At 50.5% G+C, this 27234-nt stretch overlaps 1 protein-coding gene across 4 annotated transcripts in view; it reads right to left on the bottom strand.

Moving 5' to 3' along the window:
* The window catches only part of ACAN (aggrecan), a 60965-nt gene extending 36589 nt beyond the window's left edge, over window positions 1-24376 (bottom strand). For all 4 annotated transcript variants that reach the window (XM_031440544.2, XM_031440541.2, XM_031440543.2 and 1 more), the window contains exon 1: window positions 24035-24376. The gene's annotated coding sequence lies outside the window, so the exon portion shown is untranslated. The remainder of the gene's footprint in view (window positions 1-24034) is intronic.
* Window positions 24377-27234: the final 2858 nt, after the last annotated feature.

The following is a 27234-nucleotide window of genomic DNA, read 5'->3' as shown; positions in this document are numbered from 1 at the left end:
GAGGTGTGTGAGTGGCACTTCTGTGGGGCTGGATTCATCATGAAGGAACTGGCTTTCTCAGGAGGGAAATATTAGGAGGCCTCATGGCGGCTTTGTTAGTGCTTTGAACCTGAGTGAGGCTGTGGGTGTGTGAGAGAGAGAAAGAGAGAGGGAGAGGGAGAGAGGGAGAGAGGGAGAGATCTATAGTTGAAGACAGGGACTCCCTCCACCTCCCCGTCAGCTAGACTCTGTCCCATGCCTGCCAGCCCTGCCGGGGCCTTGGCCTTTACTCCATCAGCTGAGGGGCTTGACTGGGCACCTGACCTGCCTGCCCTGAATTCCTATTCCAGCAACGTGCATTGGATCCCCTGGTCCTGGCTCAGCCACCTCCTGCTTTAACAGCACAAGACTCACCCCCACAGCTGTTTCAGAGGCCGAGCGAGATAACATGCCAGGCAGGGCCCCCCACCCCCCCACCTCTGGAGGGCAGGGGCTGTGTCTCTGGCTCGGTACCCAGCCCAGGGTCTGGCACTCAGCAGGCATCCATCAGCACCACTCTCCCCCCACCTCGCTGGTGTCAGGCCTGGGTGAGCCTCTCAGAATGAAGGGACTGGAAGAGAGTTTAGCGGTTACAGGGAGGCTTCGTGCCCTGGGATGAGGGCTGGACTAGATGACTTTCCATAAAGGATAAAACTGCCTTTGTTTCAAAAATAACATCACCAAGCTACCAAACGTTTGGAAAATAGGGAACTAGAGAAAATAAATCATCCTAATCCTCAATCCTAATCCAACCATTATTCATGTTTTGATAATTATCTTTCTGGTCTTTTTCCTTAGGCATTCACTTGTGTTCTGTGGAATTGTAATCATTTGGTGTCCTTTTTGCTTTTTCCACGTAGCACAGTGGACCAAATGACTTTTTTGGGGGGTGGTCTCTTCAAAACTGATTGCTTTGGGGTTTACAATCACGACCTCCCTGCCAGGGATCCTGTCTACGTGGCTGGGGCAAGTGGTCTTCAGCCTCTGGTTGAATAGGGTAGCCCCCACCACTGCTGGGCAGCTCCAACTGTGCTCAGCATCTTCTAAGACAGAGTCAAGATGACCCTCCTCATTATAATTTCCACCCCCGAGTTCTACCCTCAGGGGCCATTCCTCTTTCATGGGACTCCTGCCGGACCTCCAGGGGTCTGATCTGCTCTCCCATCGCTGTTCTCCTATGGAGACATTCCTAGTTCCTTCAAGTCTTCCTCACATGGCTTCCAGACCTCTCTTCCCTCCCTGGAGCCACAAAAGGTCAGAGTTGGGCTAGACTTTGGCGAACATCAAGTCCAGTGCTTCCATTTTGCAGGTGAAGAAACTGAGGCCCAATGAGGGTAAGTTATTTGCTCAAGGCCACATGGTAGGTTGGAGATGGAGTCAGGACCAGACTTCTGGTCCCCAGTTCTCAGGACTGGCAGTCATAATCCCAGGCTTGTGAGCCCTACAGAGCAGCGAGCTTGTCTGTCTTGTTCCTCACTTTCTCCCTGGCCCCCAGCAAAATGCCCAGCACAGAAGGAGGGCCATCAGAAAATACCTGCTGAATGAATGAATGAACAAATGGAGGCCCAAGTACCTTAGAAGTCACCTCCTCCAATTCTAGGCCAAGGGAGGATGGATGGGCCTGGAGGACAACATCTGTCGAGCACCCATGAGAGGTACAGCCCTTTGAGGTAAGGCCACTCCCAGTTTGCAGTCAATAAATCTCAGCCAGGGACATATATGGCTTGCTTGTGATGCACATAGCGATGCTAATGCTAGCACAGCAGTACAACATGTGACCTTGGGGAGGTCATGGTCCATGTGCAGTGAGGAGTGTGACACCCAGGGTTTTCCCTTCCCAGGGATCCAGGGAGAACCAGTGTTGAGCTGAAGCCAATTTTAAGCATCTCTTCTCAACTCCATGTTCAGTGACGTCACATCAGCAGCTTGAAAATGGTCACGATGAGGGTATTAACACTCTGGAAATCAGGAGACACTACAGACGAGGGCTTTTCTTTCTTTTTTTTCTTTCTTTCCTTTTTTGAGAGTGGGTTTACCAGCACATTGCTGGAAGTTACTAATAGTAATAAAGAAAAAGGAGGAGGATAATGGGCACTTCTCTTTTTCCAATGAAGACTTATTCTTCGTTCATTTTGCTGTCCTGCAGAAGTTCTGAAGGTGACCCTGAAACCAAGGCCAGTCTGACAGCCTGAGGGCAGGGTAGGGTCACATTCACCTCCATGTCAGATGCCCAGGCCCAGCCAGACAGCCACATCAGTACAGACTCAGCAGATGCTTGCTGGATAAGTGGATGGATTTATTCCCCCTTCCCTGACCCTGTGCTCCTGTGTTCTCTATGAAGCTGATCAGGCCCTGCCCTTCGGTTCTGCTCTCCCAACTGTGACTGCCTCTACGGTCACTTTTTTAGGCGTCTAATTTTTCTGTTGTTTTATAGGCTACCTTGGCCTTATCCTGCAGATTGTGACTTCCTCAAGGTTTAAAATCAAGCCTTAAGTCAAAAAAAAAGAAGTCCTCCTGTGTTAATTCACACAGTGCAGGGGTGGTGGTAGGGGGGTGGGGGCTACAATGAACAATGGTATTTCACATCTACTTGTCAAATGAATTGGTGGATGTTGGAATTCAGCAGACTGGTTGACCAGTAAGATTTGCCAGTACCCAAGGGGCTCTGTGTCTGTGACTTAACTCCTGGGGAGGGATTCAAAAGGATCAAGGTCAGCCATCCCCCCAGCCTCCAGCCTCCAGCCTCCAGCCTCCAGCACATCACTTATTTGCCGGCTGATCCCCCAGTCGTACCTCGTCTCTTATCATTCATGGATCTGTGCATAAAAGCAGGTGCACTTGAGGCTGGTTTTAAATCCAGCAAAGAGAAAGTGGCAGGGATCCCACACCAAGGACACATCTGGCTAGAGTGACCCTAACTGCAGCTGCTAATTTTCTACATATTCTAAACAGACACATGAAAGGGTGTGGAAAAGGGGGAGCCAGGAAACTGATTCCACGGGAACTCATGCAGGCTCTCAGTTTTCCCATCTGCACACTGGAATCAGAATGCAAGCGTCACCCCAGGAACATAGTGAAGATAATTTGGGGGGATGTTAACACTTCTTTGTATTTACTCCTCTTTCTCCTCTCCCCTTCTTCCTTATTCTCTATGTCTTTTCCCATATTGTTTATTTTCTTATTCCTATTTTATGACGGCTCTGTCATCACCAAAGCATGTTAAGTACTGCAGATGTTTTTCTGCTTTCTAGGCAATTAAGAGGGTCCACCGAGAAAGGCTATTGGCAGGAGGCTGGGGGTGCTGCAGATAAACTTTTCAAGCCCACAGTTTTGTCTAGGATTGGCCTTGAGCAGGGCTGTGCTAAGACAGAGGGGCACGGTGAGAGGGGGAGGAAGGGTTTTCCCCTGAGTTGCTTATCGAACGTGGAGATAAACCTGTGCAGAGATAGCAGACATGAGTGAGTGGGCTCAGGGTCCTAGCCTTGACCCTGCTTGGAATGGCTGCATGACCCCGAGCTTCAGTTTTTCCATCTTTGACATGGAGCAGAGTGGGAAAACTGGCCCTGGAGTTCTCTGAGATTCTAAATACGAGCTCCACACAGTGCAGAAGAGAGACTCACTTGACACAAGGTCAGAGTGAGTCACATCTCACTCATCACAGCCTCCCCCACAGGTAGGGCCCAGCTTATCTCTTGCTTGTTCTGCTCCTGCACCCAGGTCAGCATTCTCTGGGAAGGCTCAAGCCCACTTGGAAAGATGCCCCTGTGCTCTTGATGTGCTGGGGAAGAAGCGAGGGGTGGGGGGATGCAAAGATGCTGTGAGGTTGTGAGGGTCCTATCTGAGTCTCAGAGGAGTTAGGGGAGGCTCTGAAGGGAAGAGCAAGGCTCAAGTGGAGAAATTGGGAGAAAAAAAGAAATCAGAAATGACACAGATCCAGAGGGAGTCATACCTCCCGAACGTACTCACCACATTGGTACTCAAGACCCTTTGCTAACGTGGCCGTACGTTTGATTCCCAGCAGTGCCCTTGGCTTGGGTCTGGCCCTGCCCTTTCCCCTCCCTCCTTTTGCTCACATAATTTGTTCCTTCCAGAAGATTCTACATCTGTAGAACAGCTCTGCTTCTGACCTAATCATGGCCTTCTCTGAACCCAGTGCAAATGCCACCTCCGGGAACTTCCCCCAGGTAACCCAGACTGAAACCATCTCCCTTCTGCCCCTGTCAGTCCTTGTTGTTACCACCAACTAATAAACCAGCACATCCCAGCTTGTGACTTCTTTCCCATGGTTATTTTAAAGTCCCAGGCCCAGCACTTACGAGGGTGTGTGGGTGGGGAAGTGGTGAGGACAAGGGTGGGGTGCAGGGCTGCTAGTGGGAAAATCATGGTTTTGGAGTCATGTAGATCCTATTAAATCACAACCCTGATACTTACACGTGAACATAAAATCTTGGCCCGATTATTTAACCTCTTGAAGACTCAATTTCCTTACTTCTAAAGTGCTGATCAAATAACAACAAAGGACTTTTGTGGGGATTAAATAAAAGACACTGTATGGCTCTCAGTAAATTCCATTTCCTTTCCTAAATCTTGTCCAACTGGATCCGCCCTCGTTAAGGAAGGAGAACAGCTGCATCACTTACGCTCATCACTGCATTCAATCTAGTGTAGACGCACTGAGCACCTTCCGTGGGCACCGAGCACCGGGCTCTGCACATAGTAGACCCTCAACCTGCACATGCTGGCTTGATAAGAAGTTACACCTGAATACAGTTTATACTTAGATCTAATTTAAATGACACCCTACCTGTGGATGATCATTTGATCTACAATGATAGCAATGGACGACCCCACCGCCTCCGCCACCAACTTGGCTAACCTAGGGCTCATTCCTGTGTTCACCCAAGCCTGCATGGGGTATATGGATTCAAATAAAATTCTGGACTGTAAGTGAGATCCTAATGCTGCTGGTGTCCTCTCCAGTGACGTAAGACTCGTTACTCTCAGAGCTTCTCCATGGTTACTGGGTGAGAGCAGCCATCCCCCTTCCACTCTCAGGCAAGAGTTAGCATCTTACAGTTGGAATCAGCTTATACAGTGGTTTCATGGACAATCTAAAGACTACCTTTATGAAGGACCTACTATGTGCCAGGAACTGTGCTCTGATCACAATGGTACATAATGTCATGCTTAAAACAGTCTTTCACAGATGGGTACTGTTATCCTCACTTTACAGATTGTGAGATGACTACTCAGGTTAAGTAACTTGCCGAAAGTCATACAGATAGTAAGTGGCTAAATTTGGCTGGGAACCCATGTCTTATGGTTATAAATTCCATGTTTTTTCCTCAACATTCCCAGCTTCTCTACATCCTAGTTTCACTCATTCATTCCATTCTTCAGTCAACAAATATTTCATTTAAAGGGAAGATGGGAGATGTTCTCATTGAATTTCAGATCCAGAGGGTTTTAGGGGTTGGTAGAGGGTAACATGAATCCTTAATTAGTTCATAAGAGAGAAATCCAACATCTACTCCAGCTCCGCCCAGGACTACAGGGTGCCTGGAATGTGGGCAGAGCTGGGGGTATCTAATAATAACACAGAGGCCAGTATGGAGGAGGCAAATTCCCAAGAGTCCTAATCCACTCTTGGACTCTCCATCAGCAGGGAAGAACCTGGCTAGAGCTCCAAGTCCTATCTTTCCAATGGAGGACTGGCCCCTGCCGCCCAACATGGTGGCTGGCTTCTCCCCCAAGTCCTTCATGTAAATTGCCTGAGGGCTCCAAAAAAGATGGCCACTACACAAATCCACTTCTGCTCTGCAGCGCTGTAGGTGGTCCTTGTTAACTTCTTTCCAGGGGTTTTTAGGGCCAGTTTTTAAAAGAGCTTCAATCAAGTCATTCCTGATTGAATGAACCATGGCTCAGCCAGTATCTGCAAAGGCATGAACGTCACTTGTTCATGAGTAATTGGCCTCCTTATCAGTCAACTCACCAGAAAAGTCAGTAGAGCCCTCCCTTGGGCTGGGTCTTCTGGACCTTTCTAAAGTCTCGCCCTGCCATGTGAGAACCCTTGCCTCCAGCAGCTGGAAGAGCCAGCCAACTCCTTGCAGGAAGAGGTGAGACAAAGGAAGGAAGCCCTTTCTGAATTTCAGCTTCAGACATCAGCTCAGTGAGCTATTTCTGCCACTGCCAATCTGTGGCCAAACTCACTGTCTTTACCAGGGGCCTGGAGGATGCTGGTCCCACAATAAAAACAGCGCTGGCCTTGGTTTGCTGAAGGCTTACGTGGGCTTGAAGGTAAAGACCCTGCCTGTGGAGGTGGGTGATGAGCACAATGAGAAACTGGGAGGAGCAGACCCTGGTTCAGGGCACGGAGAACATTAAATACTTTAGAAAACTTCAGTTTCTCCTCTCGCCAGCTTTTCTGTCTTGATTCCCTTTCAGCCTCTGATAAACGTCCTTGTTAGTGATAACTGTGACTTGGATCTATTACAAGAAATATGCTGTTCTTCGTCTTCTCTCTGGGGTCCACTTTGAACACAGGTGGTATGCAATTTCCTAAAATGGCCTTTTCTCACTTTCCTGGGATATGATACAGTACAGGAGAAGGTGGGTACCTTAGAAATACAATCTGAATTCATAGCTTGGACCCATCATATGCTATCTGGGCAAGTTTCTTGGCAGCTCTGGTCAGAATACCCATGAACGCGGCCTCTGGAAATTGCTGATTTCCAGTTAGGAGAAGAGGCAGGAAATGATGATTCCTATGTCAGATTGCTCTAAACTTCTTCTTGTTCCGTCTAGATCATCAAACAGAAGTCCTGTGTCCTCTGAGTAGTCTGATCCTGTTGGGTGGGGTGGCAGGAGGAGCTGGGAGGAAAGGAGCTTGTATCACATTGGAATCTTGAAAGAGCCAGGGATGCTTAACTCAGGTCAGAAGGGATGGCTAAAGCACAAGGAATCTTAGTCAATGTTTCATGGCAGAACAGGATGAAAGTTTTTGGAGTAAAGTCCACCCTCTCCCATAACCTACAAGTCCCTACATGATCTGCCCTCGCTCCTACTCACACTGCATCTCATACCTTTATTCCCAGCCACACTCTTGGACATAAAAATCTGTTTCCTCCTAAGGGCTTTTGTACCTGCTCTTCCTTTTTCTTGGTACGCATTTCTGGATCTTTCCCTAGTTGGCCACTTTTCATCCTCCAGCCTCAGTTCAAATGTTCCTTCTCTCACCACCCTGTTCCCTCACCCCTACTGGTGCCTCCCTGGCATGTCACCCTATTATTGTTTATTTATATCATCATCATTATTAGAAATATTGCCCCTTTCTGTTCATTTATTGTCTGTTCCCCCACGAGAATATGCAGTTTATGAGGGCGGGGACTTTGGTCCGCTTTGCTCACTACTATACTTCAGGTGCCTAGAACGGTGCCTGCCACATGGTAGGTGCTCAGTAAATATTTGTTGAATGAAAGAAAGAACGGCGCTTAATGAATGGGCTATGTCCCTTCTGGATTAAGTTGGGAATGGAAGGAGTGTGAAGCTTAAGGCTGATCATAACGGTTGCAAGTCACTTGATTTCTAAGCTCCTCAGCCCTGGAACACTTTAGAAGCCCTAGGAGGGAGGGTAACTCTGAGTACGGTTGTCAGGGGTTGCCTGGAGCATACACGTGGCCCCTGGAAAGACCTATTCACCCTCCACTCCTGCTAGGAGAGGACTAGGAGTGGACAAGATGGGCCTGGAGGCTGCCAAGCAGGGAGTGGTGGGTAACTCCAGAGACAGCATCCAGGGACAAACTCAGAGCCATGCTGGCAGCCTGAGGAAGGCTGCATTTCCAAGGGGCTGGGAGTGAGCCAAGTTAAGAAGGAAGTTGAGAAGGAAGGCTGGCCTTGATGGTGCTGCCTTCAGTGGGGCTGCAGCCAAACCTGGCCCCGAAGCATATGACTGGTCCAGGGTGGGTACCCGAGGGAAGAATTCAACTCAACACGATCAACTTTCCCCATTATTCCCACTTTTCCTCACTCTAGGTTTCAAAATCGCAGTAAAACCAGTATAAAGTGGAGAGGTACATGGCAGGATTAATGGTTCGTGATTCACTCGCCCAGGGATGTGGAGCTTTGCCCTGTTCTCTTTGTGGAAAAAAACCCAGTACTTGGGACCTGCCCCTTCCTGTTCTCAGCCTTCTGTTCCAGCCCAGGCACTTGGAGGTTTTCTCTGCATTAATTTCAGACGTTGTGTAAATATCAGACCTAGGATTTTGGAAAAGAGTATCCTTCAGTCCAAAGTTTCCATCAGGCACAAGTACCTTTCCTGGGGCAGGAATCTTGGGCCAAGAACTGAGTTCCCTTAGCTCGGTGCTGACCGCCAACCTGGCAGGACAGAGCGCTCCTTCCTGTAGGAGTTTGGGAAGGGGGCTGGGGGACTCAGCATGACTCCTCGGTGGCCTCCCTGGGTGGGAATTGAGCCCAGGTTTCAAAAAAGATCTTCAGTAAAGGCTTTTGGAAGCTGAAGGTCCTGGCCAGAATGGGCCACCAGACGTTTGGGGTTACAGCCAGATTCCTGGGCAAAGCAGAGGGCGAGGCACCTGGGATGCAGCTGAAAGGAAGCAAGGGGTGCCTAGCCCAACCCCGTAAACTTTGGGGGCAGATGTTCTTGGATTGTAGTCCTGGGATCTAGTCAGGAGTAAGAAAGAAGATGGGCCACTTAGAATCAAACTTCATTCTTTTCACTCTAGTTTGCAGGCCCTGATTCCCGGACTGGGAAGACTTCATGGGGAACATCCACTCAGTCCCCTTTGGGGTCATGCTTCTCTTTGAGAGCCAATGGGAGCTGTGGACCTGGCTCCCAGAAAGCCATCTCTAAGCTCTTATTGACATGGGAGCCTTGGAACAGTCTATGCTAACACTGTGACTTAAAGTGGGCGTCTTGGGTCATATGGTACTAGCTTGATCTCTGGAGGGGCTGGAGACCAAGGTCAGCCAAGTGGGTGGTCAGCCACGGCTACACGACCAACCCTCAAAGGAAACCCTGGACAGCCTGGCTCGGGTGGGCTTCCCTGGTTGGCAATACTCTGTGCTTGTTGTAACCCGCTGCTGCTGGGAGAAGGAAGTGTTGTCCGCACGACTCCCTGGGGGAGCGCAGCTGGCCACGCGTGACTGGTCTGTCTGGGGCCCTGCCCTGTGCGCCTCTTCCCTTGGCTCATTTTGATCTGTATCCTTCTGCTGTAACAAACTGTAACTGTGAGTGTAACAGCTTTGCTGAGTTCTAGGAGTCCTTCCAGTGAATTACTGGACCAGGAGGTGGTCTTGGAGACCTCCTGAAACTGCACCTTACTGCTCCATCAGGTTAGCTTGTCCTGCCTAGGGTGGTTCAGTGTGGGTTGAGTGGACAGTGAACAAGCCTCTTCATCCCACGGCAATACTTTCCCTTCTTGGCGCATGTGCCCTGAAGAGCAGAGCGTTCTCTTTTGGCCCTCGTGTGGAAGGAGTAATTGCCTTTCATCTGGAAAAGTTCCAAGTGCTTCTTGGCTCTCCTTCCTCCCTCGTTTCCTCTGTCAAACACCCGCCACTGTGTGGGATGCGAGATGAGACATGTGACTAAATCCTACAATAGGAGAGGGGAGCCTCTCTCAATGAGAGGATTCCGAGAACTGAGAAGTTGCAGAAATCACCCCAGTTGTGGGGGAACCTGGGAGACCTTTGAAGAAGAGGTAGCTTTTGAGCTGAGCCTTGACAGACAAGGACACTATGGGCATGCAGAGGTAGGGAAAGGGCATTCTAGGAGGAAGGGATCACATGAACAAAGGCATGGATAATGGAGTAGATCTAGCTGGTGCAGGATCAAATAAACTTAAAAACCAAACTGGCCAGTTACCAAAGAGCCTCCATTGGGCCAGTGAGTTGGGCTTTATTCTATAGGTGATGGGGGGCTTTTGGGGGTTTGGGGAATGACCTGATGTCAGGTGTGTGTCAGGAGGAAACCACGGCCCCCACTATCTCTGCTGGCTGACCCCTGCTCTGTGAGGTCCCCATCACCACTGAGGTCGCCCTCCGCCATCACAGCAGGAGCACACGCTGCCTGTAGCATTTATCAGCCTCTGCAAGGAGACTGTGCCTACCAGGGTATGCATGGGCTTGCTCACCCTTAGGTCTCCCTCATCCCTGAGCATCTATCATAACTAAGTCCTCTAAAAACAGCCGTGTATTGAAGGTTGATCCCAGGTCGGCATGGTGCCCGGCAGCAGTGTGAACAAACAAATCATCTCAATCAACGCTCACAATTGTCCTGGGAGGGGCACTGTTACTAGTCCTAGTTTTGGAGCAGAGAATACAGAGGCTTAGAGTGGGTAAATAATTTACCATAAACCCCACAGCCAGGGAATGGCAGAGCCAGAAATCAAAAACCCAGATCAGTCTGACTCCAAAACCAGTGCTCTTAACCAGTTCCCTGCTTCCCACGTCTGTGCCAGGGATGGGGGTAGGTGCTAAGGATAGAACCTGTTGGGGTTTGTTTTTGTCACCCAGAAACCTTTGACAACCTGTGGCCTCAGCTTTAACGCACGAATTCAATGAACTGACAGTGGTGAGCCTCCTACGAGGGAGTCTTCACAGCGACTGCATTTAGCTTCAAGGTTTGACTCAAAGTATCAAGGCACCTCGGGGCTGTAGAATCAGGTTGAAGCCCCATGAGAGCAGAGAGTGTGCTCTCTGAGCCCCTCCCGGATCCCTCTGACTTTGGACTTGTTCCAGAACAGTCGGTGAAGAGCTACAAACATTGACGAGATAGAAGGTTGCCCTCTCTTCGCATTTCCTCCCTCTCCAGCTGTCTCCAGCGTGTCCTCCGTTCTCTGCCAGCCTTTCTTTCCTGGCTGTGCGACTGTCCCTTGCAAGACTGTCAGGATTATGGTGCCTAATGGCCTCCCGACAGGATGCCAGAGCAGCGCCCTTCGTCAAAGCTCCTTCCAGGGATTCATGCTGTCTGCTGCCTCCAGCTCCTCCCACTGACACTTTCTTCAATGACACAGTCCTCACAAAAAAGCTACCTTTCCTTTTTTAAAAAAAACTGATTCTTAAAAAAAAAAAAGTTGGGTAAAATACACGTAACATAAAATCTACCATCTTAACTATTTTTAAGTTCATATATTTTACAGTTCAATGGCGTTAAGTGCAGTCACATTGTTTGGCAACCATCACCACCATCCATCTTCAGAATTCATTTCATCTTGCAAAACTGAAACTCTGTACCCATTAAATAGCTCCCATTTCCCCTCCCCCAGCCCCTGGGGAGCACCATTCTACCTTCTGTCTCTATGAATTGGACAACTCTCTCTCTCTTTTTGAGCAGGCAAATCTATATCCCTATCTGGCACAATATCTAGAGATCTTTACATGCTATTCCAATTTGGACAGGTTCCATTTTTTTTTTTCTGTAATGTTTTGTATATCCAAGGAGGCTTTCGAATACTCAGGGCCCTCCTTGGTACCGCTTTGCTTAGGCATCCTAGGATGCTTTCACATACCCCACAGAGGAGCGGCACCTTCATGGGGCTGGGCTCTAAAGCCGCACGCAAGACGGAAACCAGGTATGATCAAAATTTTCCTTGGAAATCTCTTAAGAAGGTGTCATGGTGGAGGCTCCCACATTCCCTCCAAATGAGCTGAACACAATCATCTTTCTCCCATTATTGGGTGGGAATGTTGTTTCTTTATCTGAGCAGCAGATAAATAGTTGGCTTGTTAGGAGGGCCATGTTGTATGAGAAATACGTGTCATCAAACACTAGATACATGCTTGGCACCTACCTCAAAATGCTCACACTGTGAGGCCAACTCTGGGAGCAGCAAATTTGAGCCCATTTTCTCTGGCTCTCTGGGGACGCAGACCCATCAGCGGAGTGCCTGTGCCTGAGTTTCTCACTAACGTATGTTCCCTCTCAGTGACCAGTCACTGCACTGTAGCTGAGCCTCAGACCCAGCAGAGCTTGATGGGAGCAGCTGTGCCAATTTTCCCTGATGGAAAAATTCACCCACAGCTGCACAATCAGCAGCAATACGAGGGCAGGGAACCGGGCTCTCTTCACTTTCTGCATCACTTGACCAGTAGACATCACGCTCTCTGTCCCACCTAGACTGTGGGCTCTCCTGAAAGTCAAGGAACACTTTTCATTCCTCCTTTTGTATTCCCTACCATATCCAACAGAGAGCCTGGCGTGTAGAATATTCCAATTATGGAAAGCTGTTTACTGACTTGGAAACGAGTTCAGCCTGTATTATGAAGCACAAAAAGCAAGTTGCAAAATCATATGTAGAACGCGATTCCATTCTACTTTTATGTATATCTATCCCTGGAAAAAAAAGACTAGAAAGATATACAGAAAATTTAACTCTGGTTATCTTTGGATGGAAAGTTTATAGTAGATTTTAATTTTTTCCATTTTGAGCATTTTTATTTTCTAAACTTTCTACGTTTATTACTTTTCAAAGGAAAACTGCTTCTAAAAATAAAGTGAAATTTTATATCCTTTAAAAATATCTACATTCAAGATAGTTACAGGAGAAAGTAAACTCCAGTCCTGGCAGGCCACTAGGAGAACTGAAGTTTGTGTGTCAAAGCCAACAGACTCCCCAGTGACCAAGGTGACAGCCAGCTGGGGTTGGGAGGGTGGAGAGGAGTGTCTTAGTGGAGAAGGGAGGAGAGAGAAAGTTCTCTATGTGTTAAAAGTCTTGAGAACCTGCTGGGAAACAGAATTTTCTTCTATCACAGTGTTCAACAGACTCTGGGACCAAAGTCTTTCCAGCTCATGGCTCTCTTTCATGGAAGTGGCCCTGACTCTGAGCCAAGGAATCTCCATGAAGTTCAGGGGCATGATGTGCAGGAATAAACAGGGTTTTACACACACACACCCTGAAGGATGGGCCCCAGGCTGAGCGAGAAGCCCCACTGTTTTCCTTTCTTATGCTAGATGACAGGGTCTTCTCTCAGGGCACAGGGCATGGAATCGCCGGGAAACCATGAACTTTGGAATCAGATGACCGTGAGTTCAACTCTTGGCCCTACCACTTACCAGCTCTGCCCCAGTGTCACTATATATAAAACAGAGACACTTAGTTTAGACCTGCTTCATAGAGCTTTCTGCTGACTCAGCACGAAATGCGTGTATGGGGGGAGCTTGGCTCATGTCATGGGAGGGAGTTTATATCCTTTCTACTCACCTCGCTCAGTCCCTAGTTAGCATAAAGCACTGACCTATTGGAGGATTCATCATTTATTTAATCTGCTTTCCCTGATAAATCTTCCTTTATAGCTTACAAATGAAGCATGTATCTAAAATACAATAGCAAGTCAATAAAGGATGCTATGGGTTGAATTGTGTCTCTCTCACCACCTCCCAGTAAAAAAAAAAAAAAAAAAAAAAAAAAAAAAGTTGAAGCTCTAACCTCCAGTACCCATGAATGTGACCATGACCTCATCTGGACACAGAATCTTTGCAGACGCAATCAAGTTAAGATGAGGTCATTAGAATCGGACAACAGGGCTTGCTGCAGTTGCCAGGTGTGTCGGAACACCTGCGCCCGCAGCAAGGTGGCAGAAAACATAGGGCTCTTGTTGCATTCCTCAGGTCCCTTCCTGCTCCAAGCTTGTATGACTACCTTGAGAGCATAAGCGGGTAGGAAAGCAGTCAAGGAACTTCAGTTGGGGCAAGAGGAGGCAGTCACATGACATCCAACCCATCTCTACAAAATGTCAGGTTCTGAGACACCAGGAATGGGCCTGGGATATTCATGATGAATAGAAGTTACTGCTTTGAGAGCATTTGCTCTGTGCCAGGTACCTTGGTTTAGCTATGTTCTTGTTTTATCCTCCCAACAAATTTACAAGGTGAGAGTCATTATACCCAATTTACAGATAAAGAAACTGAGGCATGCAAGACTTATCAACTCTGGCAAGGTCCTACTGCTGGTGATTGGCCAAACTAGACCTGGAGCCCTTCTACCTGACTCCACTCCTGGAAGACAATGGCTTGATGGATTCCTTTGTGAGTCCAAGTGCTAGATGTCATCAAGAAGGAAGCTGGGAATAAAATGTAGGTGACTACGTGCTAGATTCTCTATCACAAAAGAAAGACCAGATGGAGCTGGTGGTCCAGGGAGGGCCCTCCGTGGGCAGGGCCTGAGCGCACAGGCGTAGAGCTGGAGGGCTATGGTGTTCCATGCGGACGGGGAAGACTGAGAGGAGTTGCCCACTGAGGTCTTAGAATCATGAAGACTCTAAGCTCTGAGACCAGGGGTACTACGTCCTATTCTCCATCTTCTGCCTTGTGCCTGGCCTGCCTCCTACCATGTCATGGGGAGTGCCGGGGCCCTGCATCTTGAAAGAGGTACAGAAAATAAGATGAAAGATGGCCCATGGCCCGAGCTGGGTAGCCCAGTGATAGAACCTGTGGCTCCAAACACAGCAGAACCTAAAAATGTGAATTTATTTCTAAAAGCAGCTGCTTCCCCATGATGTTTGAGTCATCATGAACTACTCGGGGTCGGGGGCGGCTTGGAGGGCGAGCTCCTTCCTCTCCTCAGCTGGGTCCCACTGTTGGCAGAACATGAGTTGGCCCAAGTGGTGGCCATTCTGACTCTGCAGAGTCTCTGGGCCCTGGCCAGGGTGGGACAGGGATGCTGAGGTACCCAGGGCTGGTGGGGACTGTTCTTAGACAGCTGCCCAGTTCAGCAGATAGAGCACTAGGAGCTGGGAAACTGGGCCCTGGTTCCAGCTCTGACAGCATCCAGGGCCACAGCACCAGGCAGGACACACTCTTTTCTAGGTCCCAGCTTTCATATCTATGACAAGAGCAGGGTCACCAGACAATGGCTTTCAAAAGACATAAAATCAGAGTTGTTCTCATAGAATCTGACACAGCCCCCCTCCCCACAACCATTGTCCCTCTCTACTTACTTCTGTGGCCCCTGTAGGGTGTCAGAGACACCTGTCCCCGACTCTGACTCCCTGGAGCATGGTTTGAAAAGCACCAGACTGAAGTCATTCGTCCAGTCGGTAGACTTTTACTGAGCACCTACTGCATGCGAAACATTTTCTAGGTGCTGGAGATGGAAGATGATAAAGACAGACAGGACTCCTGTCCCACAGCAGCTTTTGTTCTTGGAGGGGCTGAGAAGGGGCAGACAACTACCAAGGAAAACAACCAACCAGAAACTTTTAGACAGTGATAAACTACAGGACTGCTGGGGTGTCGGGGCGAGGGTGTTCACCTCCTTTAAACTGGGTGGTCAAAGAAGGCTTCGTGGAGGAGGTTACACTTGGACCTGAATGACCAGAATGAGCCAGCTGCACAAAACCACATGGGAAGAGCATCCAGGCAGGGGAGACCACGAGGGCAAAGGCACTGAGGTGGGACTGGAGTGGGAGGCCAGGGGCTGGAGGGTGGTGGGTGAGGGGACAGTGAATCCGGGTGGCTGAGGGGGAAGGAGACCAGCTCCTGGGGGCCTGTGGGCCAAAAATGGGGATTGGGCTTTATTCTAAGTGTGAAAGGACCATATCTCTGAGGTCTAAGAGCCCCTGCAATCCCCAGAGGGCTGAGGAGGCAGTGATTCCTGCCTGCACCTAAGGGTAGGTCATTCCACACATATTGCAGTGACTAAGGAGGGAGCCAGACTAGTTGCCATCTTCCAGCCACTGGAGTTGCCAGAGCCTTATCTGGTGTACATAAGAGTCTGACCGACCCCTGTGGGTAAAGCCCTGGGGCCCCTGAGGCCCTGAATGGGCAGTGGGAGCTCCCAGAGAGAGGAGTGATGGAGGCCGAGGTGGGCCAACGGGGCAGTAGGAGGCCGAGGCTCTAAGCCAGTGCTAGGACCTTCCCTGACTAACAGAGCGACTCCCACCCCAGCCTGGCTACACAGCACAGCCCTCACTCAGGAATGGGTGTGAAGACGATGTAAGCAATCAGGTTCCCTCACACCAGGGGGACCCTCTCAGTTAAAACAGCAGCACAGCAAGTCACAGCAGAAGCCACTGCAGGCTGGGCTTGGGAAGCAAGTGGGAGTCCCAGAAGGAGCTGCCCTAAGAGGAATTAATTGTTGAGGAAAGGGACCAAGAGGCCCCCTGGTGGGGCTGTGTGGGCCTGGGTGAGGGTGATGCCACAGACGGAGTTGTGAGGGCAGGCTGGGGGCAGCAGAGACAGGCAGGTAGACAGGGAACCTCCTTGCTCAGCTCTGGGGCCGCCATTCCCCTTTTAAGAGCGCCGTTCAAAGACTTCCCGGAGACTGGCTCCCCCTGGAGTCGGACAGCGAGTGGAGCACACAGGGTGAGGCCTGCGGCCCGTGGGCTGGGGGTTGGGGGGCAGCCGGGTCCAGAGAGGGAACACGTTCAGAGGGAGGACTCTGCTCAGGAGCTGGGCCCCCTGCCCCTCAGTAAACCACACTGAATGCTCTACCTCTCTCCTCATTTTATTTTTTTTAAATCCAGGGGAAAAAGGGACTAAAATGAGCTCCCAGTGTGGCCAATCTTTAAAAAGAAGGTGGCCAATTGGAGGTTGAAAAGGAGAGGATGAGTCTAGCCTTGTCCTGAGGGTAGAGAGGGCTTCCTGGGTCAGTGACAGTGATTTAGGGTCCTCCCTGGTGGGGTCTCCGCTGCCCTGGGCTGGCCCCGGGGCCCTGGTGCAGCAGCCTCATTTCTGCTGCAGGATCAGACCTGGCTGACTGTCTAGATCAGCATCTCTAGACCGAGTCCTTCAATCTGCTCTAGGGAAGAAGAGCTCTCTGGTCCAATTCAATGTGAGGTACTTGATGGCGATTTCCAACGCCTATTAGAACATTGAGAAGTCCTGCAGGAAAGAGGCACTTTTTATTCTGTTTAACCCTTGGGGATGAGATTCTTTTTACATGCAATGCCCACTGACACCTCTGGAAGGAATGTGCTGCAGAATCTACTTCTGGGAGCCTTGGCATAGCTTCTTCTGCCTCTTGGGACAAATGTACTTTAATCCAGGGTCAAGGACAATTGTGTCAAGGAAGAAGGGCCCCTGTCTCAGGCAGGAGAGGGGGGACAGGGAGGCAGGCCTTCACCTTCTCACGCCCCTAAAGGACAAAGGTGGGGGCAGAGGCTGTAGTTCTGCCTGCAGGGAAAGGAGGGCAAGTCACCCTGAGAGGCAGGGCTAGAGGGAGGAGCTTAAAACCAAATGCCACAAGAGGAACAGTTTGGGGCTTTAAACTAGGGGTTTAGAAACCAGATTGCATTACAATCACCTCGGGTGATTTTGAAACACACAGATTCCTATCCTGTCCCCCTCCCCGCAAACAATCTCTGGGGGCACCTAAGGCCCAGGTATCCACACTTCTCAAAAGCTCCTCAAATGCTTCTGATTCTAGGGACAGAGGCGACCTCTGGTGACAGCTTCCAGGCCCCTTTTTCAGTGACAAACATCCGCTACATTCCTGAGCCATCCTTAAAATCCAGGTGTTCCCCCGAGCCACTGGATAATCAGGTCAAAAGTGAGGGGGTTTGGTGGGAGGAAGGGAGCACCCTTGATGGGGAAGGGAAGTGGTTGGGGGAAGGTCAGGCCAAGATCAGGCTTTGTTGGGGTAAATAATTCCACATATGACTCAGGGTGGTGGCCTGGACAAGGAAGCCCAGGTTTTCTGAGGGAGGGGGAGGCTGGACTCCCCCTTGCGCTGGACATTTCTCTTCTAAAGGGCTTTCTTCCCCAAAGTAGCCCTGGGACTAGCAAGGATCTGGAGGGACGGAGCTAGAAGGTGGCCCGAAGGTGGGCAATGGGTGGTTCCAGGACAAAATGTGTCCACAGTTGGGGTCTGATGGGCTGACACAGTGTTACTGTGATCTGCCACATTGTTTTACCGGTTTGAATGATGGGTGATGTGGAGGGTGGAGCTTCAGCAGCCTGATTAAAGCCGTGGCTCTGCCAAGAGCAGCCTGTGTCCCCCCAGTCTAGTACCCTCCCCCTCAGGGACTCAGTCTCCTCACCTGCATGATGGAGAAGGCAGGTGATTTAAGTGTCCCCTAACTCTTGTCTCTGCTCTGATGCTTCATGATTCTGAGAAGGCTTAGGGAAGCTTGCTGACTTCCCAAACCCACTTATTCAGCTAGTGGTTTTCAGTTAGAACTTTATTGTGATTTCAACTCCATGAGGTCAAGTAACGACTCCATTTTACAGAACAGAAAATAAAGGTATTCAGTGACGTGCCTGCACTAAGTCTCTGGTTTCTAATCTTGATATGGCCTTCTTTTTTAGCAGCTTCCTCATTTCTGAAGTCCCATTCCTACTTCCCTCTCCCCTGGGGATCCTGCCCTGGGGCTGTCACAGCTCAATTGTTGTATCTACAGTTCCCTCTAGAGGGCGCTGTTGCCTGGTGCAGTAACCTGACCCTAGCAGGCGCCGGGAACCAAAGGTCCTGGCTTCTGGCTTTCTTGGGATAGGGGCGTGGCAAAGTGGAGGATGCCCATCTGGGTATTGCCGGCACTTTCTTTGTCAAGAATTGAAAGGAATTTATAATGCAATGGTCCACTGAATTGTTCATTCATTCATTCATTCAGCTGTGTGTGCCTGGCACTGGCTTAGGCACAATGCACACCAGAGACAAAAGGTTCCTACTTGGGCTTCACAGGCACCCCTACAAGGCACTTCCCTGGACAGTAATTTCACACTGGACCTCCACCTATGAGGGCAGGCCTTAGTATCTCTATTTTACAGATAAGGAACCCTGAGGTTCAGAGAGGTAAAGCAACTTCCCCCATCACACAGCCAGTCAGTGCCCAGTTCATGTGACTCCAAGTCCAGTGCTCCTCCCACTGCACTCACTGGAGGATGAACACATTGGGCTGCTCGCTGGAGTAAACCCTTCCTGGATCTTCTCACCCATTGCTGGGATCTGTATGTGTGAGGAGGTGCTGATCCCCCACTCCTACAAGCAGAAGGCATTACTGTGGCAACCATATCCCAAACAGCAACCTTGATCCCATGTCCACACCTGCTGATGCTGTAACTTTCCACAGTGGGACCTCTAATAGCCTCAGATAAAAATAACAGCTGCTATTTATTGTAGGTCTATTTTGCGTCAGGTCCTTTATTTGCTTTACCTTGAATTCTCTCAAACGTCCCACAAGTCCCATTTCACAGATGCAGAAACTGAGGCTCAGAGAGGATGACTTGACCAAGTGCTCATAGCTGGGATTTCAATATGGATTGGGGCCACCAAAGTCCAAGTTCTTTCTACTTTACCTCTGTGACCCTGACTTTTTTTTTTTTTTCATTTGTTGTCTGCTCTTTATTGTCTGCCGAACTCTCCCTTCTCACCCTCCTACCCTCAGCTTACCCTCCTGCTGTTGTACACAATTGGCTATGGCCTGCCCCAATGACTAAATGAAGATCTGGGGCAGGGTTTCTTAATCTTGGAACTATTGACATTCTGGGCCAGAAAATTCTCTCCTGTTGAGGAGGAGGCACTGTCCTGTGCGTTGTAAATGTTTAGCAGCGTCCCTGGTCTCCACCCACTAGGTGCCAGCAGTGTCAGTTCAGAACCACTGCTTTAGAGAAATGAGGGGTCAGAGTGAAGTTGATTAGCCTGTCTTCCCCATTAGACCATGAGCAGCTGGAGGGCAGGAAGACTGAATTGTTTTATTCGCCGCTGTGTTACCTACGCCTAGTGCAGTGCCTGGCATGTGGCAAGTGCTACTAAAGAAGAATGAATGAATGAATGAATGAATATGAATGAATGGTTTTTGCAGCTGTAGTATGTTTCAGGATGAGGGCCTTGAAGGCCCAGGTTCCAGTCCAGATCCTCACCAACCTGCACTGGGCTGGCCTGGGGCACAATGCCTTCTCCTCTCTGGACCTCGGTCCTCTTTGCCATCTCTTAAATGAAGGTCCTCACAGACTCTGAGGCCCTGGACATCTGTGGTCTGGGAACTGCCATATTCCACCTCAGAGGCCCTGAGTCCAGGGGCAGAGGAGGGGTGTTGTCTCCCAGGCTAGACATTGAGATCTGCCCAGTCTTGAGCTTCTCCTTCCTACCTTTGCTCAAGTCAAATCAATTACAGGGAGACAGGACAGGCAAATGCCCACCCCTCCCATCCAAGACCCTATGCAGCAGAGGTGGCTCCTTTTTTTGGGTGTGTGTCTTAAAAGGAAAAACATGTAACCTCAAAGGTAACCAAATATCCAAATCGTGATGCCCAGCATCGCACACCCCGAATCCACCTATTCATGAGTTTAACAAAAAGCTTCTTTAGGATACACTGTAAGGCTATTGAGAGGGAGAAAAGTCGCCTCTTACACACCCAGGCCAGCCCGCAGGGCCGCCCTCCCAGCACACACACATACACACACACACTCACATCCTCGGCCGCTTACAAGAAGGCTCTGAGTTTTTAAAAGTAAACGCTACCGTTTCCGTTCTTGCCCTGGATTCAACTTTTGGAAAAAGGAACCGTTTTCCCTACAAATTCCCCCTCTCTCTGGTCCTCCCTTTGCTTCAGTCCCGCTCCCTCCCTTCAACCCTACCCTGGCCCCACCCCCAGCAGCCCTTCCCCTGAAGTCTCCATTCTGTCTCCCACCCACCAGGGATGGCAGTGTCCTGTCCCATTGGGAGGAGGGAAAGCAGCCCCCCAGGGGAGATGCCACACAGACAGCCCAATCTATGCCCCATGGAACAGGGCTTTCTTAAGGATGGAGCAGGGCAGTGAAGCTCCTATCAGGGCTCAGAGCATGGCCAAGAGATGGCCTAGTGACAGTAGGAGAGGACGGCTCAAGATGTGTTCCCATTCACAGACCCTCTTTCCCAGGGCAGCCCGTAGGTCCTGTCTCCTCTTCTGCTCTACTTGCGAGCAGACCTGTCCTCTTCCTGGAACTTGCCTTTCACTCCCACCTCCAGCTTCCATCCCTTGCTGCCTCCACTCCCAAGATACTTCAGGGTATGTTCCTACAGGGGCAGCAAGGGTGCCCCAGCGCCTACCAGCAGGAATTTCTCAGGGACAGGATTAGACTCTTTCACACTCTTTTGATCACAACCCGCAGGAAAAAATGCAATATACAATGATCAAATTTGTGTCTATTTGTGAATATACATATATATTATCAACACATGTACACTCATATAGAACTGCAAAATATATATCAGACATAAAAGTTTCCAGAAGCAATACTTACCTTCACAATATGACATGCACTATGAGATTACTCTTTCCTATGTCATTAAACCTCCACTAAATTGGTTTCAAAACTGGCAGTTGAACAAATCCTGTGCTAGACGCTCTTGAGGGAGCTGACTAAAAATGCTACTCCAGGCAGGGGCCGTGGGCTCCCCCTGGCTCAGCTGAGGTCTTCCTAAGTGCCCAACAAGAAGGGCTTTGAACAGTACCAGGTTCTAGAAGGGATAATGAAAAAAATCCACCCCAAAAGTCAGGACCCACAGCCTTTTACTAAGACAGAATGTTCTAAATTAGTGCTATCCTGAGCTTAGGGTTTGTGACCCTGTGGAGGACAGAACCCACTGGAGGGGAGGAACTCAGGTTTGTGGTGCCCGCTGAGAGTCGAGCAAGGCACCACATTATGCCTTCTAATCCTCACAAAAATCCCCAATCGGAGGTTTTCCTCTCCTTTTCAGAGAAGAGGAAACTGAGCCTCAGGGAGGCTAAGTCACGTAGCTAGTAGTTGGCCAAGCTGGGATTCCATCCCGGGTCTGCCTTGACCGGCAGGCTGCCTGCCCACGTGGCTCTCCCCGTCTCCACCAGCTCAGGAGGTGAGCTCTTTCTCGGAGTTCCTCTCTGCCTGGGGACTTTGACAGGCCCTTCTGGTACCTGAGGATGGAGAGTGCCCCATCTTGGCAGGTAGGGGTGCAGGCTGGGATGAGGGTGTGTGTGTGAGACAGCTAGCGGGGCAAAATGTGTGCATGGGTGTGAGGTCAGGTGTGGCTCACACCAGACAGTGCTAGATCTCAAGCACCACTCAAGCACACAGAGACTCCCCCTCCAAAGAAGTAATAATTTATCTGTTGTTTTCCCCTCTGAATTCTTTGCTCCTGTATTGCAGGGGGCTTTCAAATAATAAAGAAAGAATCCTAATTTAAGTATGATTTTCATTGAAAATTCTAGGAAAAGAAAAAGTACTTAATAAAAAAAAATAATATCAAACAGCTTTGGGTACTTATCCGGTGGCAGGCACTGTACTAAAGGCTTTGCTTAGGTCATGTCACAGCTACCATTTATGACCTGCTGTGGGCCAGCACTGAGCACAGGACCTGGCACCTAGGTGGCACTTCATAGATGTCAGAGAATGAATGAACACACCAGGTGTTGAGCTAGAAATGGCACATAAATATACCTAATTTAAACACAAGTCGATGTAACCTAAGGAATTCAGTATTTCTCTGAGAGATATTTTCCACCCTTGGTAATTCATTCATCCAAAACTTTATAAACTGGATGGATTTTTGTTCTGTAATTTTTTCGTTCAAGTTAGAAACATCTCTCCTTCCCCCACACTCCCACTCTTATCAGGCCTTTGGGTTTTCTCCCCCATTGCCCTTCCATGGGGGGCAGTCTCTTCCTGGCTTGGTGATTGACAGGCCAATACTCCCACATCCATCTTCACAGAGCCTTCTAAGCTTCCTTGCCGAGGAGCACAGGCAACCTGATGGCCCATTCTCCTTGTCAATCCAGAAGCCAAGGAAGAGAGAGAAGGATTAGAGCCCAGACCTCTGGAAACTTCAATCAGGACTAGTGATTGACAACGGCCTCAGAAAAACCTAGATTCTAGTCCTACTCCTGCTCATAAGCCACAGTCAACCTTTAGTGAATCATCATACTTTTCTGGGTTCACTTTCTCTCATTGTGAGATGAGATGAGGGTGTTTCCAAGGCTCAGGGTTCCCCCAGATTGTCAGATACCCACTCACTGCAGCATCCACAATCTGAAATGCCACACTAACCCAATTCAGCTTTGCATCTTCCTCCCTCCTCTCCTGGCAGCAAGCCACCCCCACAGAACTGGAATTTATGCATCCATCAAAATGCAGAGCTTCTTGGTGAAACACTAGAAGAACTCCAGCAGAACCCTGCTTATGACTGCAAGGAAGAGAATGATGAAAAAGTTTGAGTTGGATCCTGTCCCCCAACAGAAGATGACCCCATCCTTACAGTTTGCTCTGGCTTAGAATGTGGGTGCTGCTGACATTGACAACCACCCACCTAACCCCAGGGGTAGAAAGGATTCCTGCTCCACCATCACTGGCTTCATCTGCAGAGGAACCCAGAAATAGAAAGGCTACCCATGGCCATGTGTCCTCATCTTCCCTTCTCTTCCTTGAGAACTGCCCCTTCTTGGCAGCAAGTTTAGAGCACTGCTCCTGTCTCCCTTGCTGGCAGCTCAGGAGCCCTGTCCCAGGTTCTGCCAATTTCTCTTGGCTTTTCCCTTCCCCTCCTGGTGCCCAGTGGTCAAGGAAGTGGGACCAAAGGGTTCCCTTAGCCACTGCTTAGGCACTTGCTAGGTACCTGACACACTGCCTGTGTCATTTCGTTTATTCTCCACTCTGCCAAGGAGGCCTCCTCCTTCTCCACTGATGGAGGGCAGGACAAGGCTCAGGAAGATGGAGCAACTCCTCCAGCTCAAAAGTAGTACAGTGGGATTTGAACTCACGGTTCCCGCACTCTGAAGCCACTACTCTGTCAGCTATGGCTCCTCCCAAACTTTGGGGCTTGAAAACACACGGGAGAGAGTTTGGAGTGAAGGCTGCCTTGTTCTCTGTTCCTTAATTCTGGGGACCAGGAGACAAGAGGCCCTCTTCACGTGTTCTTTCACCCCATTCACTCTGCCTGTAACAGCCAGAAAGTTTGCTCAAGTTCACTGCGGACGCAGCTGGTGGATGTCGGAGCCCTCAGCACACACCTCCTCTTGGGGAGACCGAGGCGGGGCAGCCTCCCGCACAGAGGGGGCAGACGCAGCACCGCTCCTGGCTCTCCAGGCGCCCTCTCTCTGGAGAGCAAGAGACATTTACCTTGAAGAGTTGGGCTCCCTTCTCCAAGAACTTCAGTCCCATACACCTGGCGAGGCGGCGGGGGCTTCTGGGGCCGGGAGGCCCGGGTCTCGGTGCGCCGCGGGAGGGACGCTCTGCGCGGGCGCTGCGCACCCCTCCTCCTGCCGGCGTCCTGTCCGCAGGTCCCCTCGGGCGGTGGCCGCAGCGGCAGCGTCTGGGTTGCGGAGTCCCGGCCGGCTGAGGGAAGGGACACTGAAAGGCGTCCGGAGCCCCCTGACAGCCGCGTCAGATGCCAGCCGGCGAGGGTGCGGAGAGAGAGACCTTGAGCAGCGCCGCGCGCGTCCTCAGCTCTGCGAGCCCCTCTGGAGCGGCGGGAAGGTAGGTGGGCGGGCACGGCGCGCGGTGACACATACATAGGGGCGGGCGGGGGAGGGGAGGGCTCGGGAGCGGGGCGGGAGGGGGCGAGCGCGAAGGGAAACCCCACCCCCGGGGGACCCTTGGGGCGGCCGACGGGGGAGGGGAAGGCAGAGGCGTCTGGAGCGCGCTGGACCCCGGCTCCGGACCGGCGCGCCGCTGGGGAAGCCGCCGGGCGCGCAGGGCGCGAGAGGAGCGCTCCCTGCGCGGCGCGGCCCCGCCAGCTCCAGGGCCCGCGGGGAGACGGCGGCGCGGGAAGGGCTGGAGGGCCCGCGTCTGCAATGCGGTCGGCCGCTCCGCAGTCGGAGGGGCCCCGGAAGGCTGCACCCGCACAGCAGCCCTGGCGGACCCGGCTCCGCGGTCGTCGCGGCCGGACGCGGCTTCCTGGCGCCGGCGCGGGGTCTGCAGCTGATGCCCCGCAAGACGGGATCCGGAGGGGCGCGGCCCTCTACCCGCAGGCCACGATTTGGAAGGACCCTCGTGAAGAGCTGGCTGAAAGTTTTGGGGAATGTAGTGCGCCGAGTTGGCCGCGTAGTGCGGGGAGAGGAGGAGGTTAGGGGGCAGCGGAGGAGGTTAGGGGGCAGCGGAGAGTAGTGCTGGGGGCTGGGAGCCTCAGGGCCAAAGGCTGAGTGAGGGTCTTCAAAATCCAGGACAGACCAAGGACGTCTCAAACGGAGGAGGAATTCTCCAGTACTTCTGTAGCTCCAGGGAGCACCCTCCTCAATAATTTTGTTTCCAGGCAAAAGAATAAAAGAACTTACAGCTCTTGAGCTTGTTGCTTGACATACATTAATGTCTCATTTAATTTTCTCAAAGAGCCCAATGAGGTAAATATTACAACCACCCCCACCGCAAAAGATGTGAAAACTGAGGCTCAGAGGGTGATGGAGTTACCTCTCAAGGTGGGGTCTGAATTCAGACCCAAGGTCATGCTCTCTCTGCTACACAAGCTGCTAGTTCAGCTGCAGCACTTTTGGGGGGACCTAGGCTGGCTGGTGGCCATCAGGATCCTTATGGAGGAAGCTGCTGGTGACTGACATTAAGATTTAGTGACCTTGGTCAGTGTGGGAGAAGCCGCCTGACCCTTCGTTGGGCAGGACTGAATGAAGGGCAAGAAATAGGATCTTTGTGGGCTGCCTGTTACAGAGATAACAGGCTGAGCTTTTCCTTGATAAAGAGGAGCCAGAGTGCCTCAGTTTCCCCAAGGTGACGACTCTGGAATTGTGTGGGTTTTTACTAGCTGTCTCTGCTGGGGGGGACAGGACTGGCCTTGGGCCAGCATATTCTCTGGAGTGCCCCTCTTCCCTGCACAGGGCAGTGAAGCCTGGGAAGAGCGTGATGCCCACTCCACCCACTGGGCCCGGGAACTGGGGCTAAGGTGTTTCATCGCTTGCCAGTTCTCTGCTTGACCCTTGTTCTACCTGAGTCTGCTGGTGTCTCCAAGTCAGGTCTCCAAGTCAGAGCACTTTGGGTACTGCTGGCATCATGGTGACCAGAGCCCCTCAGGGAGAAACAGTGTCTTTCCTCAGACAAACAGATGGGGTGAAATCTTATTAGTTACTGACCCCAATGTCCAGACCAGGGGAAATGATCCTTTAGGAAAAGAAACAGTTCTTAAAATTCCAACAGAAGGGTCATGGATTCTTATGTCAGTATTTATTCACTTGATGCTCTAGGTAAGAACAAACCACACCCTCATCTGTAAAATGGGGTCATATCTGACATACATCCCAGGACATGTGGGGTTAGTGAAGGACAATTCAATTTAAGGACAAATATTAATTAGATAATTAATCTTTGTAATAAAGGGAGAGGATGTTTATTGATCATCTAGTTTGTAATGAGGCTAAGAAGCATATAGTAGGCACCTATTATGTGCCAGACACAACTTGATACAACGGCCTAGCAGGTGGTTCTTATTCCCATTTTACACACTAGGAAACTGAGACTCAGAGGCCACCCAGGTAGCGAATGAGTGCAGGTTGGCATGACTCCACACTGCATGCCCTACAGGCTACTGAAAACCCAGTGTGATGGGGAAGCATTTGGACACTTTAAAGACTGTGTTCAGAGACTCAAAGGACATTAGTGTCAGAAGGCCCTTGGTGGCATATGGATGCTCCCCATTCAATGCAGGAGTCTACACAAGGAACTCCTTGTGTAGTGTTTCTGATCCTGGGCATCTCTCCTCTGCTTGAATACTTTGTAGTTGCCCACTGCGTTTTTCAGGCTTCCTGATCCGGTCTGCTGTCATGGGCAAGTTCTAACCTCTCACTGCTCAAAGTGTCTACAGACCAGTATTGTCAGCTGGGAGCTTGTTGGAAATGCAGCCTCGCAGGCCCACCCCAGACCTCCTGACTCAGAATCTGCATTTTCATACGATCTCCCAGGTGTTTTCTATGCCTGCTGATGTTTGGGAAGCACTGTGCTGGCATCATTCGGCAGGTTTACTCATTCAATCACCAAGTTACGGAAGAAGAGAATCTCAGAGCTGGGAGGGCTCTTAGACAATGTTGAGGACAATTTTTCTTGTGTCTTTTCTCAGCCTGGGATGGTGTTCTAGAACAGGGCACCAGAGACAGCCTTCACCACTACGGCCATGGCTCCGTAGTATTATGGAGTTATTATAGCTGTGTAACACACCACCCCCAAAACTTATTGGCTAAAAACAGCAAGAGTCATTTAGTATCTCTGATGGTTTCTATGGGTCAAGAATTTGGGAGATGCTCACCTGGGCATTCTGGCTTGGGCTGTCTAATAGGGCTGCAGTCAGATGTCAGCTGTAGCTTGGTCAGCTGAAGGCTTGA

The sequence above is a fragment of the Camelus dromedarius genome, chromosome 29, assembly GCF_036321535.1.
Source record: "Camelus dromedarius isolate mCamDro1 chromosome 29, mCamDro1.pat, whole genome shotgun sequence".
Lineage (NCBI taxonomy): Eukaryota > Metazoa > Chordata > Mammalia > Artiodactyla > Camelidae > Camelus > Camelus dromedarius.
This window is presented reverse-complemented; position numbering and strand designations above follow the sequence as displayed.